At 44.2% G+C, this 17,472-nt stretch overlaps 1 protein-coding gene across 4 annotated transcripts in view; it reads right to left on the bottom strand.

Moving 5' to 3' along the window:
* Positions 1 to 17,472, bottom strand: part of Lnx1 (ligand of numb-protein X 1) — a 166,191-nt gene that overhangs the window by 106,332 nt on the left and 42,387 nt on the right. For 2 of the 4 annotated variants that reach the window (XM_076864616.2, XM_076864615.2), the window contains one exon: positions 5,015 to 5,138. The exons of the other annotated variants lie outside the window; for them this stretch is intronic. The gene's annotated coding sequence lies outside the window, so the exon portion shown is untranslated. The remainder of the gene's footprint in view (positions 1 to 5,014; positions 5,139 to 17,472) is intronic. 4 annotated transcript variants of the gene reach the window in all.

Genomic DNA, 17,472 nt, shown 5'->3' on the forward strand with positions numbered 1-17,472 from the left:
CCATAGGAAGTATACTAGTCAACCCACCATGTCAAGGGACATGGCTTAAGGGACAGGAAGAAAAACTTCTTTCAGAAAGGTACAGGAGAAAGCACAGGAAGACAGGACAGGAATGAAGGGGCTGTCATAGAAACTGCACATCTCAAGTTCACATATCATCTCATCTACCCTCTTTACATGTGCAGTGTAAGGAATTCCTTTTTAGAATATAATACAAATTAAAATAATAATTGTTACTTTCAATGGGCAGTTTACTGCATGCAAGATACTGTGCTGGGTACATGGCATGTATCTTCTTATTTAATCCTTGAAATAATTTTGTGAGATTCCTAATAGATCCCTCATTTTATGGGTGAGTGTATGTGTGCTGAAGAAACACAAATATTCTTTATTATCCATCCATCCATCCATCCATCCATCCATCCATCCATCTGTCCGTCTATCCAGCCATCCATCTAGCTGTCCTTCTGCCCATCCCTCTACCTGGCAAACACATACCAAATACTGCATATACCATGAAATTGTCACTTTCGGCGACAAGGAACTCAGTACCCCAAAAGGCAACCTGCTACACTTTGGACAACTCTAATTCATAGAAAGGTCTTTCTCATACTCATATGAAGTTCGCTCTGTATAACAAACCAATTGGTCGCTGTGGTGTCCTTGTGTCACACAGAATGAGATAGGAGGAAATAACCTATGTTGGAAGTTTACTAGAGTCAGCAACCACTTTCTGTTCCTGATTTGAGCTCAGTGAAGTTTTCTGTACTTACGAACCTTCATGGTTTTCATGGCAAAACTCATTCTTTGGGGACAGTAGATGGCTAAATCTCATTAACCCACAAAGAGTGACACACAGCCTGCCCTCCAGATAGTTTTGAAAGGCCGTTGATAGTTTGGAGGTACTGTCAGAGGACAATAAATGTGCCACCCACGTAAAAGTGAGTCTATGTAATGCCAGTACATAAATAGCAAGAATAGTTCCATAGTACCAGGAAGTCCAGGGATACCAAGGCAGTGAGGAACCACATTTGAGAGCCTCCCTGACTTGTCCTCTCCTGGAATCATCTTACGGATGGCATCTTACGGTGGCCAAAGTCCTAGTAGACCTTATTTTTCCCACCTTAAGTGAGGAATTTAAATACAAAAAGGAGATTATGGCCAAGGTCAGGTTGAAGAGGCTCTGGGAGGTGTGAAGCTGAGAATCATGGCAGCAGCAGCTGATGATCACCATGTCTCACATCACAGATCCTACTGTCTACTGGTCTGCAAAAGCCCAGCTCTGTAGCTGGCAGCTATTCTACCCTAGAGAGCCCAGGTAAAGAAGATAATCTCTGTTAACAGGTTTTCCTTCTAAGCCTTTGGAAGAAATCCATTTTTTCAGTCTTCGGCCCTCAACTTATTAGAATTTCCATCATTATATCCAGACTTCAGCATGATTAAGAAGATTGTTATTGTAGCTAAGGTGACATTCTTTATGTAATAGCACAACAATAGTTAACACCGACCAAGCATTTATATGCCAAGCACCGCACATGTAACTGTTTTAATTGTTTGTCACATCAGCCTTGAATTCACGAAACATTTAATTTACCAGATGATCAAACTGAGGCAGAGATATTGAGTACCACATGGAGGCTAGTAATTACATGGCAGAACTGGATCTTGAACCCAAATCTGATTCCACCACTAAGCCATGCTTTCAAGAAAATAATGCATGTAAGAGTTAACCTTCCATCAGGTACCATTTACATATTGCAATTCATTTCATCTTTGCAATAACCCTATTTTGCTGCTGAGATAAAGCAGGTTAGTGAACCTGTTCTAGCTGGGGATGGTAGCTCAGTGTAGAGCAATTGTCTATCATGCACAGGTGGCCCTGGTTGGATCCCCAGCACCTAACCTGTCCCAAAGCACACAGATAACACGTGGTGGGACTGGGTTTTGAGCCCAGGTGATTTGATGCCACATACCAGGTCATTATTCTAGAGCAGAAACGTTTCTCCACCTAGAATTTGGATGAAAACGATTCCTATTTCCTAGCGAGGCATTGCTCCCCCAGCTCCAGTCAGTCTGACCCACTTGCCTAGATGGGAAGCCCACCTGGCATCTGTTGTAAGGACCAACAGGGCTGTGAAGCACCTCATCTTAGCATCCTTTTTTGGGGAAAGATGTAGACAAGGAAACTGATGGTCAGGGAAGTCAAGGTTCTTCCCCAGAGTCTCCTGAGCAAGATAGAAGTACGTTCAAGATTAGAAGCCACTGTCCTTGGTCCACTACCCCCTGGCTCTTGAAAGATGGAAACCTGTGTTATTCTTTATGATAGGGTGAGACCAGGAGAAACCCCAGGGCCCTGAGAATACCCCTGTTCCTATGCAACAACTCAAGGTCACTGAAGGTCACAGGATATTCCACTAAGGGGGCACCTAGATCCAATGGACCCTGGAACCTCTGTTACACAGTGCGGGCTTCAGCCCTGCTGTCTGTCCCCTCTGGCTGCCATTGGCTCATGCAGGCCGGGTAGAGGGTGTTTATCTGCAAGATTGGAGGCGACCAAGTGCCCAGTCCAAGCTGGAGATAGCACAATTGAAAGCAAACAGGGCTCCCTGCCAAGTCAGATTACAGCAGATGACAGCGGCACATTTCCCCCTGAAGGCTGTAAGGAGCCCAAATTTTGTGTGTCTGTTGTGAGAGCTGTGAGGTGGGGAAAGGAAGGAGTAACTAACTTCCCCAAAGCTTTGCCTAGGAGACTGGGAGACACTGGCGCATGGCTCCTTTCAGGACATCCTGTAGGCACTCACCTCTCCCTGGCTTATTTCTCCAAACTATTCACATTGGAGTTAATTACTTCCAATTAATTACAATGACAGGGTTCCTAACAATTGCAACCACAGGAGATCTTTTAGCGCAGTAGACTGGACCATCTCCACATACCCAGGAGAGTTCCTTCAGGAAAGATGGACCTGCCTTTATTTGGCACTGGCTCAGCCCCAAGCACTGGTTGCTCTAAGCTTCTCATACTTTAGTTACCTTCTTTACTTCCCCTGACCACAGTATATACAAGGGATTATTCTCTCTTGTCTTATTGAGGAAGAATCTGGAGGTCAGAGAAGTAATTTGTACAGAGATATCAGAGGAAGAGATTTTTCCATCAGGCTTTATGTCCCTTGATCTAAGGGGTAGAGTTAATATAGGAGATTTGGACAGAGCTCAGGTATGCGTTTTCCAACAAACCAGCTACATTGTAGATGTTCTGACTCTGAATTTCAGTCTCTCATTTTTCCCCTTTCTCCTATCAGGGGGCATAAGGTCCATGGCTTTGATCTTTAGTAGCCAGAGATGCTGACATAGAGTGATGAGATGATGTGTTTAATCATAAGTTAACTGTTGTGAAAAGAACTAATCGAACATAGAAAACCAGAGGGAATACAAGGTTGTGGAGAGATTCAGGACTTTCAAGACACATTTTTAACCAGAAGATACAAGACTCAGATCTTTTTCTCTCTGCTGACAAAGCTCTGAATCAAGTAAGAACATTATTAAGGTACAAGCAGCAGTCTCCACCCAACATACAAGTTCAGGGCACAGAGGTCAGTGAAAAAAGCAATATGAGAGGCTGGGGCTGTGGCTAGTGACAGAGTGCTTGCCTAGCACGTGTGAGGCACTGGGTTCGATTCTCAGCACCATATACAAATAAATAAATAAAGTTATTATGTCCATCCACAACGAAAACATATTAAAAAATAAAAAATAAATAAAAAACAAAAAACAATATGAGCTTCCCCGGAGTAGGAGAGAAATTGGCAACAAGAGCGGGGCAGATTCTTAGTGGTAAGAAGCAACTGTCTGCCTAAGATGAAGATTTCTTAACTTGTTCCAATTCATACCCTTGGAAAATTTACATGTGATTTAAATTTCTGGGTGGATAAATAGTAGGTAGTATAATTCCTAATAGATTTTTCCCCTTTGCAAGCCTACTTGTTAACTTAAATCTCAGAAAAACGGCCCGTGAAGGAATCCGGAATGAAGAGCTTCACAGGTTATTTCATTCCCCAGGTTTCCCAGCTCACCCCAGTAGGGAGCTGGGCTTGGAGATGGTTTCTTGGCTTTCACTAACAACAGTATATAGTTGTCAAGGGCTGTCCAGAGTAGAAGGAGTCCAGGCCACGTGATCAGGAGGAAGGAAACAAAAATGGATCCTAGAGATACAATTACTTTGAAAAAGTCAGGCCCTGGCAGAACAAATCTCCTCTATATATTTCCTATTAAAAGAAAAAGAGAAAAAGCAAGTGTGTCCCCCCAGATTAAAAATTAGAATGGAAGCTGTTACATCCTTGTGGCCCTGAAGGGATAGTCTTTATTTTAACCAAAGGTCAACAGACAGCCAATCTGAGTCTGAAGGTAAAGATTCTGATCTAGATGGCACAGTATTTTTGTAAAAAGCACTTGTTCTACAAAGAGCAAAGAATCCAGTAGATCTTTTCTGAGAAGAAAGGAAAATGGGAGGGACGGTGCCTTTTGAGTTGGTCACCAGAATTCAGGTACAAGCAGGTGTCTGAGGAACATGTTGCACAGGTTTAGATCTCAATTGTCTCTGAGAGGAACACAGAAAGCTAGGCAAAGCCAAGCGAAAAAGAAGCAACTGAACTTTTTCAGCCCTGGGGCCTTCCAACCTCCATTAAACGGGATGAACAGGTCTGCACCTTTGTGCTAAGTTTCAACAAAAAAGTCTCTACTCCACTCCTTTCTGGGATTTAAAAAAAAAAAAAAAAATCAGATCAGCTTCGCAGACAAGCAGAGGCTGGATTAATGATTAGAAGAAACAAAAAGGATTGAATACCTGACCTGAAAGAACTATACTCTGCAACCAGATCTCAAGGACATTGTCTCCTCTCCTCTCAAAAGAACTTTACCCAGGGCTAAGGCATTCGGCTTTTATTCAAATCCCCCATTTAGTTCCCTTCCATGCCAGTGGTCTAAACACCAAAGAGAAAAAAATGAAGTTTCAGCTCACCTTTTCAAATGTTTGGGGCTCTCAAAATAGCAGTCACCAGGCAGCTCCCACCCCTTGTGGCTGAACCGCGAAGCTTCTTGGGCTGCCTGAGCTCTGACCAGCCTCAACTTCAGTGTACAGGTGCCTGGAGGAAGGAGGAGGGCATTGGTTGGTCCAGAGCAGGAAACGTGTGACATCACAGGAGCCAGGACAGATAAAGCATTGCTGAGACCTTAGCATTGAGACATTCAGTAGGTCCCGCCCACCTATCATTTACCTGAATACCTGCAAGCAGGTAGGTGGCGTCTCTTAGAGGACAAATGAATCAGTTAGAGCAATTTGCCAGATGGAATTTACTTTCTTTCCTGAGCACAGCACGTGTCCAGCCCCGTGTACAGATATGAACTTAGACGCCTGATTTTTTTTTAACCCAAGCCCTCTTCACTCCCCACAGCAGCCAACATAGAAGTTAAAAGGGAAGTTTAACCCACTAAGTCCCAAGTTTTCAATTCTGCAAACATAATAGTTATTTTGAAGTTATGATAAGTGGTATATTTGTGGTTCAATTTAAGATTTTACGGGTGTTCCACACACCTGGGATGCTGGACAAAATGGATTAAATACTGAAACGAGACAGTGATTTAAAAAAAGAGAAAGGATATGGACTCCTTAGAAATATCTGAGGTTGAGCCCCCAAAGCCTTTTGGAATGGCATCTATTTAAATCCTGAGTGATTCTCTGTCCCAATATCAAGACAAAGTGGAGGTGACATTTCAAATTCATTGCTTAAAAATCGAAGTCTGATCATTGTCAGCAGTTCTAAAGTCATTTCCAAACACTTTTTCTCTAAGCCATGCTCCCCCCCCCCATACCAAGCACTTCAATTCCATTTTGGGGGAATCTATAAAACTTCAGTCATTCCTATTTGGGCTTACTGGGCAGTTAGAGTCACACGGCGGTTACAGTTCACGGTAAGCCTGCAATTAGGAGCTTTTGAAAGATTCCGATTTGAACGATAGCGCAGTAATAAGGGGATGTTGTCTGCTGCCAGAGCCGGGAAGGAGGAGTCAGAGTTATTTCGGTCCCAAGCTGTGTGTGACAGTGGGCAAGTCACTGCTGCTTCAGCCTTTCCAACAGGAAAGGGAGGCTAATGCTTGACTCAGCTGGCACCTGAGCAGCAGCCAGGAGGAATCCCCGCTGTTAAGCCCTCTGGCATCTGAAGACGACTGTAAACAATTCCTATCATCCTATTGAATCATGGCCCATGTCTATGACCGCATGTAGCATCCCTGCACAATTTATTTACTCCCAGGAACGTGCTGCCTGGGGGACCTGGGTACTCAACCTCCCTGGAGGATGGTCTGCTTGCCCAGAGAGATTTTGCCTCTCCTCCTGATCTTGGAAATGCTTTGCATCCACGTGTTTTAATAGTGTACTACCTAGAGGGTTGGGGGGTTGGTTGGCATTTTACCTGGGGGAGGAGTGAAAGAAGAAGGAAACCTGGGAAGGGGTTAGGAAAAGGAGTTTTGATGCCATTCCTGGGTTTCCACCTCGGCTGCAGCCAGTCATTCAACAGCTGATAAAGTAGTGGAGGAGGGGTGCAGGAGGAAGAGAAATGCACCCTGGGCTCTTCACCTGCAGGGAACTGGCTCCCCACCTCCCCAGACAGGCCTAAATTCCTTCTCCACCTGGGAGCTTGGTGCCTGTTGAGGGGAATTGGGAGCTGAAAAAACAGACAGGGGCTGGGGTTGTAACTCAGTGGTAGAGTGAGTGCTGGCTAAGCACTTGTGATGCACTGGGTTCCATCAACCAGCACCACATAAAAATAAATAAGTAAAACAAAGGTATGGTGTCCATCCACAACTAAAAAAAAAAAAAAAAAAAAATTAAACAACAACAACAAACCAAAGAAGTTATTCATGCCTTTATCTATTAGAAACTAAGGTTAATTGTGGCTGTGCCTTTAATAAGCAAATAAAAACAACCAAGAAAAAGACTGAGGCAGAGAAACTGTTTTGCTTGCAGATCTTTTAAAAAGGGAAAATTATCAGCCCACCAAAACAAAGACTTGGTCTTTCCAGTGAAGTGGAGTCCCTGGGAACAGAGGGAGGGGTGGGCAAGCCTGTCCACCTGCTGAATCATCTAGAAGGACAGGCCTCCAGCAGGCCCATGGCTGGCTCCTGCAGCCCAGGGTGGTGTGGGTCACACTGCGGCTTTTCAGAAGGTTGGGATCTGACCTGAGAGCTGGATATCAGGCTGAGGTTCACAGCACTGGCCGCAGGGAGCAGGGGAAGTGGATTTTCAGGAGACGACAGTGCATAAAACTTCACAGAAAGGACTCAATACTGTGGGGCTTTATTTACTGTATACCAAACCCTAGCTGTCTGCATGTATGGTCTGAGGAAAGAAAGGAGGGGGAAAAAGAATGAAAATGGAGAATAAGCATTAAACTTGGAGTGGAGCTCCCAGGTAGTATCTAAAGGAAGAGAAAACACTGGGCTGTTTCACACATTAGTCATCCAATAGAATAATCTCAGTAGTTATATTTCTCAAGTACTGGGGAAAAGGTGAAAATAATAATCATAAAAGCTGACATTGAGTGAGTGTTTGCCAAGTTCATTTTTGTTCCAAGCACTTTGCACGGCTGACCGCCTAGATCAGGTCCCAGTGCTACCTACGTTCCGTAGTTAGGAAAACCGAGGCCTGGATAAGCTGAGAATTTGCTTCTGGATGGCTTATTCAGCAAGAGGCAGGGCCGGAGCAGTTTATAACCAGGTCCTTATTAACCGCTGGAAAGAAAGAGGGGAAGGTTCTGGTTGGATGCACACTGGACAAGGTCTGGACCTTCCCTCCTTCAGCCTCTGACCTATCTATCCATTGTTTGGAAAGAGATTCTTGTAGAAGTAGGCCTGGGAGTGTCCTTTCTAGGAAGAAAGTCTGCAGTTGCAATGCAGACACAACTAAATTAGTAATCTGCTTTATACATCGAGTGTGTCTGTATAGGACATACACGCATGTGTTTACTTATATTTCAGAAACACCATTATCATTCCTGGGAGCATTATTGAAATCTTTTTTTCTTGGTACCAGGGATTAAACTCAAGGGGCACTCAACCACTGAGCCACATCCCCTGCTCCTCCACCCCCAGCCCTCTTTCGTATTTTATTTAGAAACAGAGTCTCACTGAATTGCTTAGTGCCTCCCTGTTGCTGAGGCTGGCTTTGAACTCGCGATCCTCCTGCCTAAACCTCCCAAGCTGCTGGGATTACAGACGTGTGCCACTGTGCCTGCCGAAATCATCTTTTTTATGGCCTACCAAACCAACCCTAAGAAGTAAACCCAGTTTGAAGGATCACTAGAGAATGACCAGTTGTAACTCTCTGTAACATCTTTTATTGTCATTTCTCTCTATAATTTTAGCAGCGTCTTTAAAATCTGGAAATTTTGTCAGAACTGCCACAAGATCACTAGACTGCATCCAGTTGAATAATGCAAGACAACGTTAAGCTAAATTCCATTATCAACATTACCAGGCTGAATGGTTCAGCCCAGGGCTGGCAGACGGTAGACACACCCTGCTTCATTCCCTCCTCCCCTGCCGCTCTCATTGTCATCGCCAAGGTGCTCTGGATCTCAGAGGTTAGCTCTGAACTTTCCAGCTGCATTTCCAGGTGCAGTGGCAGTTGATATTGACCCCTAAAATCAAGCCATTTACTACCCCTAGTTTGACAGTAAGCGGGAGGGATAAGCCATGTTGCTGGTCCATGAGCAGGACCTTGGAGGATGTGGAGAGAGCAGAGACCACAAAGCACTGCAGGCAGAGTCGCAGTGTTCAAGTGGGGGGCTGGAATGATCCAGGCTATGTGTGCTGGCACAGCGTGTGCATGGTGGGGAGGAAAGGAAGGTGAGAGGCCGCTGGGCCAAAAGGATCCACTGGGCACTGAACTTGGACAGGTGAGATGGGACCAGATTATCAAGAGCCTTGACTGTGGAGTTTCTCATGTCTTTATACTGCTCTAGGCTGCTTTTCTCAGGAAGGAGGGAGAAGGAAGGAAGGAAAAGAAGGGTAGATCGATCTTGGGGTGGTTTCTTAAGAACGATGGTGTTTTCAGGGTTGCGCCAATGTCCATGAGTTTCCATTTCTGCTACCCCGTGGTCTTCTCTGTCTTTGTTGCCTCTGTATCTTGGAAGCAGTGTACTTCAGAGAGGCAGGTGGGAAGCATTAGAAAGCTCTCTGAACTCAAGGTTGGGCCCGTCCTACTTAACCAGCCAGCTCTCTTGGGCTTTTGGATTAGTTTGAATGCCTTTATACATCTTGACAGGGAAATGGAAGGGGAGGAGGAGGGCTGATTTCAAAGCTCTTTACTTCTAGATTCCCACAATGAGCATTGGCACTGTCAAGGATTCCTCCTGGCAATGAACCTACTGCTAAGACCATACCTCGTGATTCGGGAGAATTATGTAGCCTCTGTTTTGCTTCCTCCCCCCCAGCCCCAGCCTATTTATAGAGCTGTCTAAGATGACTGAACGCCACAACAAAAATGAACATATTTTGTCTGATTTTAGTAGAAGTCATCTCTAGAGAAAGCCTCAGTTACATAATTTCTGGAGATATTCAGCATTATGAGATGAAATTGCTATATATACATTGCATCACATAGGCCTCAATTTTGAACTAGCTCAGCTCCAAATCTTTCATTGGCTAATTACAATGCAAATGAGCACATCTCAGAAGGGCAATTATGGGAAATAATAGTAGTAATCATAAATATCAGCTGATGTGATAGGTGCCATCTGGTTGTGTGGCAGTGGAACAGATTCCATTTCTCTCACAAACTCACAGCGCATGTGTTGCCTGGTTTGCACATGCGCCCCTAGAGTACCTCTGGGTCCATAGCTTAGGAGGAGTCAATTGTCTGGTTCGTGTGCTCTTGTGGGGACAGGGAGTAACTTGGGAAAATGAGAATTCATTCATTTATTGGAGATGGCATACATTTGTGAATGTTGACCTTGCAGATATGTGGCCAGCACACTGTTCTGTAGTAGAGGGGGAAAAAATGTCTTCTTCATTGCTGTCTCTGTAATCATCATTAGACCTCTATTTTGTGACAGCTGTAAAAGTCTTTATGTCTGTATGATCTCCTTCCTGCTATAAACCAGGTGAAATATTCTCAAGCAGCTTTTTTGGTGATGGTGGTTGATATTTTGAAGCGTGTCGTGTCTTGTTTCATACATGACTACTTCAATTGAACCAATTCCACATGTAAAGAAATAAAATGTCCCTTTTCTATTAACTTTGACCTAAGCCTAAGCCTCAGAACTTCTATATCCTTATAGATAACCCCTTAAACATCCTGAATCTCCCCAACTATAAATTACCTTAATTCTTCTTGAGCCACCCATTCACAGACTTACCCCTTAGATCTTGTTACCCCCAAGTCTACCATCTCAAAAGCAAAGAAATATGAGAATGCACTTCTCTTCTGTGTCCTCTGACCCAGTTGAATTTTTCATTCCCATATTCAAATTTTACCTTCTCCTCTTCATGGACTATGCTGTGTGGATCTTGGACCCTTGGAGGCTACCAAGCCCCCATCTTCCTTGCCATGTTCAGATCTCAATTCCTTGCCACATCCTGTCCTTCCTAAGGACTTGGCAAAACCATGTCACTAGCCTTTTCTCATCCTAGAAGCATGGGGATCAGTGCCACCATATTTTTTTTTAATTTTAATTTTAATTCTTTAGTTGTCAATGGGACTTTATTTATTTATATGCAATACTGAGAGTTGAACCCAGTGCCTCACACAAGTTAGGCAAGTGCTCTACCACTGAGCCACAACCCCAGCCCGCCACCATATATTGATGCTATGCAGTGGCAGACACACTTGTCACTCCCCTTGGCAATCTACCCAGGTATATTCCTGGTCAGTCCCTCTTCCCTCTCTCTCAGTAGTCACTTACCCTCAGTCCTCTGCCTCGTCTCCATGCATGGCTTCTCAAGGTATGGGCCCTGAATGTCAATCAACCTCATCCACACTAGGTCCTAATCCTTTCCATGCCCAGAATAGCAGCTCTCTTGATCTAGGAACACCATGTTAGCTGAAGCACTCCCCTGTCCCCATTGCATTGTCCCCATTGCCACAGGGAAACTGTTTGCTAAGCATACTGCCTGCTCCACCCTTTGCTCACTCTGCCCCAACAGTCTCCTGACTGGTAACCCCGGGAAAAGCAACTGGGCAAGCTTGGTTTTGCTCCTCCTCTTTCTGTCCGGGGAGTGCTCCTGAGTTTTCCCCTGTTGCTCCAGGGGCTGCGTCTTTCCTGTTGGGAAGCTGCCTTGCTAGAGCTGCCCAGTTGGGAGCCGTCTAGCTCTGCTTCCTCATTCCATGCTGATTCTCCAATTTAACCATTAGCATTTTGAAGGTGATATTTGGGCCTCTATAATCACCCTTCTAAATTTTTCCCAACCCAGATGGAAAAGAGGGGCAGTGTTCATTGGGGTTCCCCTGGGCTGCCTCTAAAACTTGATTGTGGCTCCCATAACAACTGGGCTGTCTCTTCTAGGCTCCTTCCCATGCAGCACCATGGTGACAGCGTTCGTTTATCATTGCCTGGATAGTTATCATGCACTTTGCCTCTTACCTTACTGAATCTTGGCAGAAATCCCATGGACTGTGTTATTAACAGAAGAAGAAATTGACTCTCTGAGAGGTACTGTAACTTGTCCTACATGTCTGGCTGGTTCCAGGCAGACGTGAGGCTCTCTCCCAGCTGTTAGGAGTACAGTCTGTGCAACTCCTGCTCCATCTCAGAGCTCGACTCTGACGCGCTCTCCCCTGTGGAACCCTGCCTGACTTCCCCTCGCAGATATTGCCTGTTCTGTGTTCCCGGCAAACTCCACTTGAGCAATTATTTGACTGCTTCTAGTTTTTTAAAGACTTTCTCCTCTCTAGACTGCAAAGTAAGGAGAATAACTTCTTCTGTCATCTGGGGCTTAGTTCAATACCTGGAAGGGACATTGGATGACTTTAACAAATTTCAGTTCAAAGGACTAGAGATGGAAGGCTGGGGATGTAGCTCCGTGGTAAAGTGCTTGCCTACCATGCAAGAGAACCTGGGTTTAATTCCAGTACCACAATAAATAAAAAGAAAAAGACAAACAAATAATAAAGAACTAAAGATGAATGCCAAAGAAAAAAAATGAAGGAAATACACATTGTTACATTAAATCCTGAGTCTTTTCCCAGGAATCAAGACCTATATGTTTTGGGACGGGAGCTATCACATTTAATTCTCACAGTTACAATAATCCCAATATTATTCACACATTCACTTCCTTAAACAACAAATGTATGAGTTGCCTCCAATATGCTAGTTGGTGTCAAGGATAAAAAGAATTTGACTTTAAGGAATTTATTTCATAATCAAGAGATTTATAGACAAATGAAGTGCAAGGTGGAGATTACCATGACAGAGGAAGTTTGCAGATGCAGTTACAGGAGACAGGGGGCCAGCTTGCTTCTTCTAATTTCAAGACTCCAAATTGTTAAAAATCACTTGCCTGAGATCACCCACCAAGTCAATGGCAGAGCTAACGTTTGAGCACAGGCTTGTAGGTGGTAGATCCAGTCATCTTCCCAGGTCCCCGAACAGTCTTGCCTTGACCCTTAGTCATGTAGGGCCACACAGAGAAGAAGGCTCATGAAAAGAAGGACCTCTACCTTCTCTGGTTTTGAAAGTTCATCACCCCAAAAGATCTAAACTTTTTAGGGTATCATGGTTCACACTAATGTTAGAGGCAGGTTCTCTGAGTAGGTACAAAGACCAGCTAGGTCATAAATTTGGTTTCTATTTTCATGTCCACAGTCAGGATTGGCTGGCTCCTTGACAAGGCTTTGAAAAATTTCTGTGCTGTGCGGTGACAGAAACAACTGAATACTGAGATGAATTTAAAGTCCTTTAAGTAGAGTTGGCATCTCAGTAGACCTTTTTTTAAAAAGATGCACATCTGAAGCATATCAGTTTAAAAGTGTTATTATAATCCCCATCCCTTTTCATTCTACTTTTGTATGCTCAGTCTTCAGTAGAAAATAATAAATTGCTATATTTTTATGTCAACCATCCACACACCCCCTGAGCTTTATGCTGTTTAGTAGAGGACTCTGTTCAGGTTTAAAAGCACAAGTCTTCAAACATTTTCCCAAGGGGGTTGAAAATTCATAAAGTGACTTAAGGACACATACACACAAGAAATGTTCCCAAGGAAAGTAGTGGAAAGGGTAAAAGCAAGATAGGAACTGCATTGCTGGACTACGTGGGGGTGAGATGTATAGGAGAAGCCAGCTTTCTTGGTGGGGAAGTGTTTTCCTTCCAGTGAACTTTCACTTCCATGCAAGAAAGGGCAGGGCCTCCAAGACAGAAAACACACCAGAGAGCCCATCTCCATGGTCCTCCTGAGTGGAAAAATCGAGGAAAGAGAGAATCATGAAAACCACTCACCAGTAGTGGGTAGACAGCCCCTCAGTCAGCTTCTGAGCAACAGGGTCTCTGCGAAGGGAAGCTCATTTGACTTTTCTCCAGTCATGAGGCATGAAAACACTCCTTTTCTAATTTGGACAATTACACTGGATGGAGTGACCTCTCTTCTCTCTTAGAGCTGAATTCTTCACTGCCAAGGAGAACCCCAATAAACAGGTGCTAATCCATGGTGAGGTGCTCAAGGCAAATAAGGTTAGGCCTCTTGGTAGCCATTAAGCCACAGCAAGATGGAGCAGTGGGTGTGGACTCGGGAGGGCTTGTCCGTCTGTTTCTGATAACTCTGGGCCCAGAAGTAGCTATCTCCTCCCAGTATGGAAGCTGAACTTCCAGTCCAGAACTTACATTATCACCAAGTAATGAATACTTTCCTTGCAACTGTCCTTAGTCCATTATAAGAGAGTGGGGTATTATTATAATGTACCTTCTCTGGAGTCCCCCGTTATTGAGTAGCTCAACTAATGTTGGCTTTCACTGCAGTCAAGGGACCACAGTATAGGTGAGAGAGCAGAAGCTAATTCCTTCTGGGATATCAGAATACCAGAGAGGCAGCTTGTATTTTGTATTGAAATTCATTCATCTTGGTCCAGTGATAGCATATGGAGGGTTAAGAGCTAGGTGCAGTGTTATTAACCAGTACAGATAGTACAGGCCCCAGATCTCCAAGTTCCCTGTTTGTGATGTCTTAATTTGAGCCTTTATCGGTATCAGTGCCAGCCATCATTCAGGGTGACCAGACTGGTTCTTCCGGCTGCAGCCTTCCCCCTAAGATAGCACAGTCCCCCCCTCAACCACTTTCTCTTAGTCTGCCTAGGAGGTGGACTGGAAGGACAACCCTGACGAGTCCCGCCCCAGCTGTACTCACGCCCCCAGATTGAGTGACTCTCACTAAGATGCCTCCCCAGGGTGACCAGTCCTTCTGAGTGATTAGGCTGCACCTGAACATACACCATTTCGTCGGTTCACCCACAACTCACAGCAGTTGTGAGTACACATGAGTGCGGCAGCAAGCCGGTGGGGTCCTTACTCTTCAAAGTTGGGAGAAGGTCTGTGAGGTTCCTGGTTTGCCTTCAACTCATCTCAAGGTAGCCTCTTCTCTGGAATGAGGAACCAGGAACCGCATACCAGGGTCACTGACAGGCCGGTCCCCACCGACAGTCATACGAAAGCCAGTCTCTCCCAGCTGGGTACCACCGTTTCTACCTGTCTCTCACACCCGTGCCTACAAGTCCTCCCACTCTGTGGAATCTGTAAATAGGCTGCGCTCCTCACCCCTGCTTGAATGGCTGCCACCTCCCCTGAGCATCGTTGTCTCCCTTGGAGAAGACCACACGAGACATTCCCCTCCACAGTGTCATGGGGATTGGGGCCAAAGGTAGCCAGTGAGCCCTGCTGCCTGTGATCCAGACACCAGCCTCAGGATTAGTCCAGGTCCCTTGAGCAGCAGACACCTTCAGGAGATAAAAGACCTATGACTTGATGAGGGGAAATAACCTGTATGAGCGCCCTGGGTTATGGCGTGAGAAAGGCTGGAAGAGCTGTCAGACTGCAATTCAAAGCCAAGGCCAGTGAAGGAGGAAGAGGAAAGGTTGGGTGGAAGTGTGCTTGGGCCACAGGGCTTTCAGATCTACTCCTGATAGATCATCTTGCTCTATTTCCAAGTCAGCTAAACCTGAAAGTCTAGAAAGTTGACAGCTTTCTTACTTTCTCGAGTGTGCCTTTGCACTGACAGTGTGTATGAAGCTCCGAATCTGCTTTTGAGACTAAAAAGAAAAGGAAAACAGGCAAAAAAATTAGCAGAGACAATGAGAGGACTCATCACTTGTCACTTTTTCTGTAAAAAGGTCCTTTCCAATTGTAAAATGCTAAAATCAACAAAATTTCTCTGATCAACAAAATTCTTAATGATCAAGAAAAAAACATTTTTTCCAATCGGGGAAGCACAGCCATGTCACAGTCAAGGCTGCCCAAATCTACTTGTTGTTTCATAAATTTGATGGAGAATAATTTACCCAATTGATGCTAAGTCCATTTGAAGTTGATGATAAGCTGCTGATTTTTGTTCTACCCTTCATAGGAAAAAAATATTATTCTTTTCCCACTGACACACTAAATGTATACTAGAAGCTAAAGCTGCACTCTATATTTGTCTTCTTATCACTTGTATGTACTTCCTGCACTGGATGATGTTTGAAGAAAGAAGAACTGAGACCAAATGAGAAGTGACATGTCTTTAAAGTCCTTATCCTTACCAGATGCTTGAAGTAAAGGGCTGCTCAAGGAAAATCAGTGAACTCTCTAGACTTAAATGCTAGATGAACAAGAAGCAGAACTGGCAGAGCCCATGCTGAGGTGGGAGTATAGAGGCAGGAAGGAGGAAAAGGAAATAGCCCAGGAACTCACTGAAACTGTAGTGAAGATTCTGAATTTCCTAGGTGGTGGTATTGGGGGATCAGGCCAGGTTTTAACCAGAACTCAAGGGTATGCAAGGTCGTATCTGATGTCTGGAATATAGTTACATTCATTTTATTTGTTTCTTGTAACCCAAATCAATTATGATACCAGCCCAAAGTGAGAGACAAACTAAATTGTCTTTTATGTAATGAACTAGAAGGTAAATCCTCCAAGTCTAAGGATTTGTGCTCATGTTGGATTGGGTACGAGCCTTTTGGGTGGGGATGGCAGGTTACAGGCTAAGAAAAGAGGGTGCTGGGGCAGGAAACTGGAATAGAGGCTGCTATGCATGCACCAGATTCCAGGAGTGACATGCTACCTTATGTGCCTCTGAATCCCCCTTCCAGATTAATGGAGTGGTTAAGTTTGTGATGTAAGTTTGTTTCTTCTCTCTTTGGTGATATTGGCTCCACCCATCTCACTCCAACACAAACTATCATTGGGTCCTGCATTCTCCCCTTGGTTATCCTACACCCTGTGTTCTACCTTGAAAATGGTCCCTTTCATAAGCTGTTTTCAATTACCTGACAAGGGCACCTGCTTCCTGCCCAGATTGAGACACTGGCTCAAAGACACACCCAGTCCTCTTTCCTCTGTGCCCAGGGCTAGTAGGAAAGCTAAAAATCCTGCTCCTTTTGTGGCCAGCAAGTGTATAGATGAGATTAGAATCTGGAGAAAACTCAAAAAATGGTCAAACCAATGACATCATTGTATCAAATTAAAAGTGTAAAAATAAAATCAAATAAATAATAAATTAAATAGAAGAAATAAAATTAGGTACGGTTGTCCTTTGGTATCTAAGAGGGCTTGGTTCCAGGACCTCCTACAGATACCAAAACCCATTGTATGATGTCAAATCCCTTATATAAGATGTTGAAGTATTTGCACATAACCTACCTACATCCTCTTCTATACTTTAAATCATCTCTAGTTAACTTATAATACCTAGGACAAAGTAAATGCTACATAAATAGTTGTTATACTGTATTTAGGGAATAATGACATAAAGGTGTGTACATACATTGTTATGGTTTGGATGTGCAGCTTCTCCAAAAAAACTCATGTGTGAGATAATGCAAGAACATTCAGAGGTGAAATATTTGGGTTATGAGAGCATTTACCCAATCAGAGAATTAATCCCTTGATAGGAATTAACTGAGTGGTACCTGAATGTGAGTAGGGTGTGGCTGGAGGAGGTGGGTCACTGGGGACATGCCTTTTGGGTACACATTTGATGAGCTGAGCTTAGTTTCTCTCTCTGCTTTCTGATCATCTTGTAAGCTGCTTCCCTCAGCCACCCTTTTTCACCATGATGTTCTGCCTCATCTCAAGCCCAGGGCAATGGAGCCCCCCCTAAATATTTTTCTTCCTTTACAATTGTTCTTCTCAGGTCTTTTAGTCATGGCAGTGAAAAAGCTGGCTAAAGCATACATATTTGTTACAGACTTCATTTTTTTGAACATTTTCAATCTGAAGTTGATGGAATCTGTGA

The sequence above is a fragment of the Callospermophilus lateralis genome, chromosome 8 (genome assembly GCF_048772815.1).
Source record: "Callospermophilus lateralis isolate mCalLat2 chromosome 8, mCalLat2.hap1, whole genome shotgun sequence".
Classification (NCBI taxonomy): Eukaryota; Metazoa; Chordata; class Mammalia; order Rodentia; family Sciuridae; genus Callospermophilus; species Callospermophilus lateralis.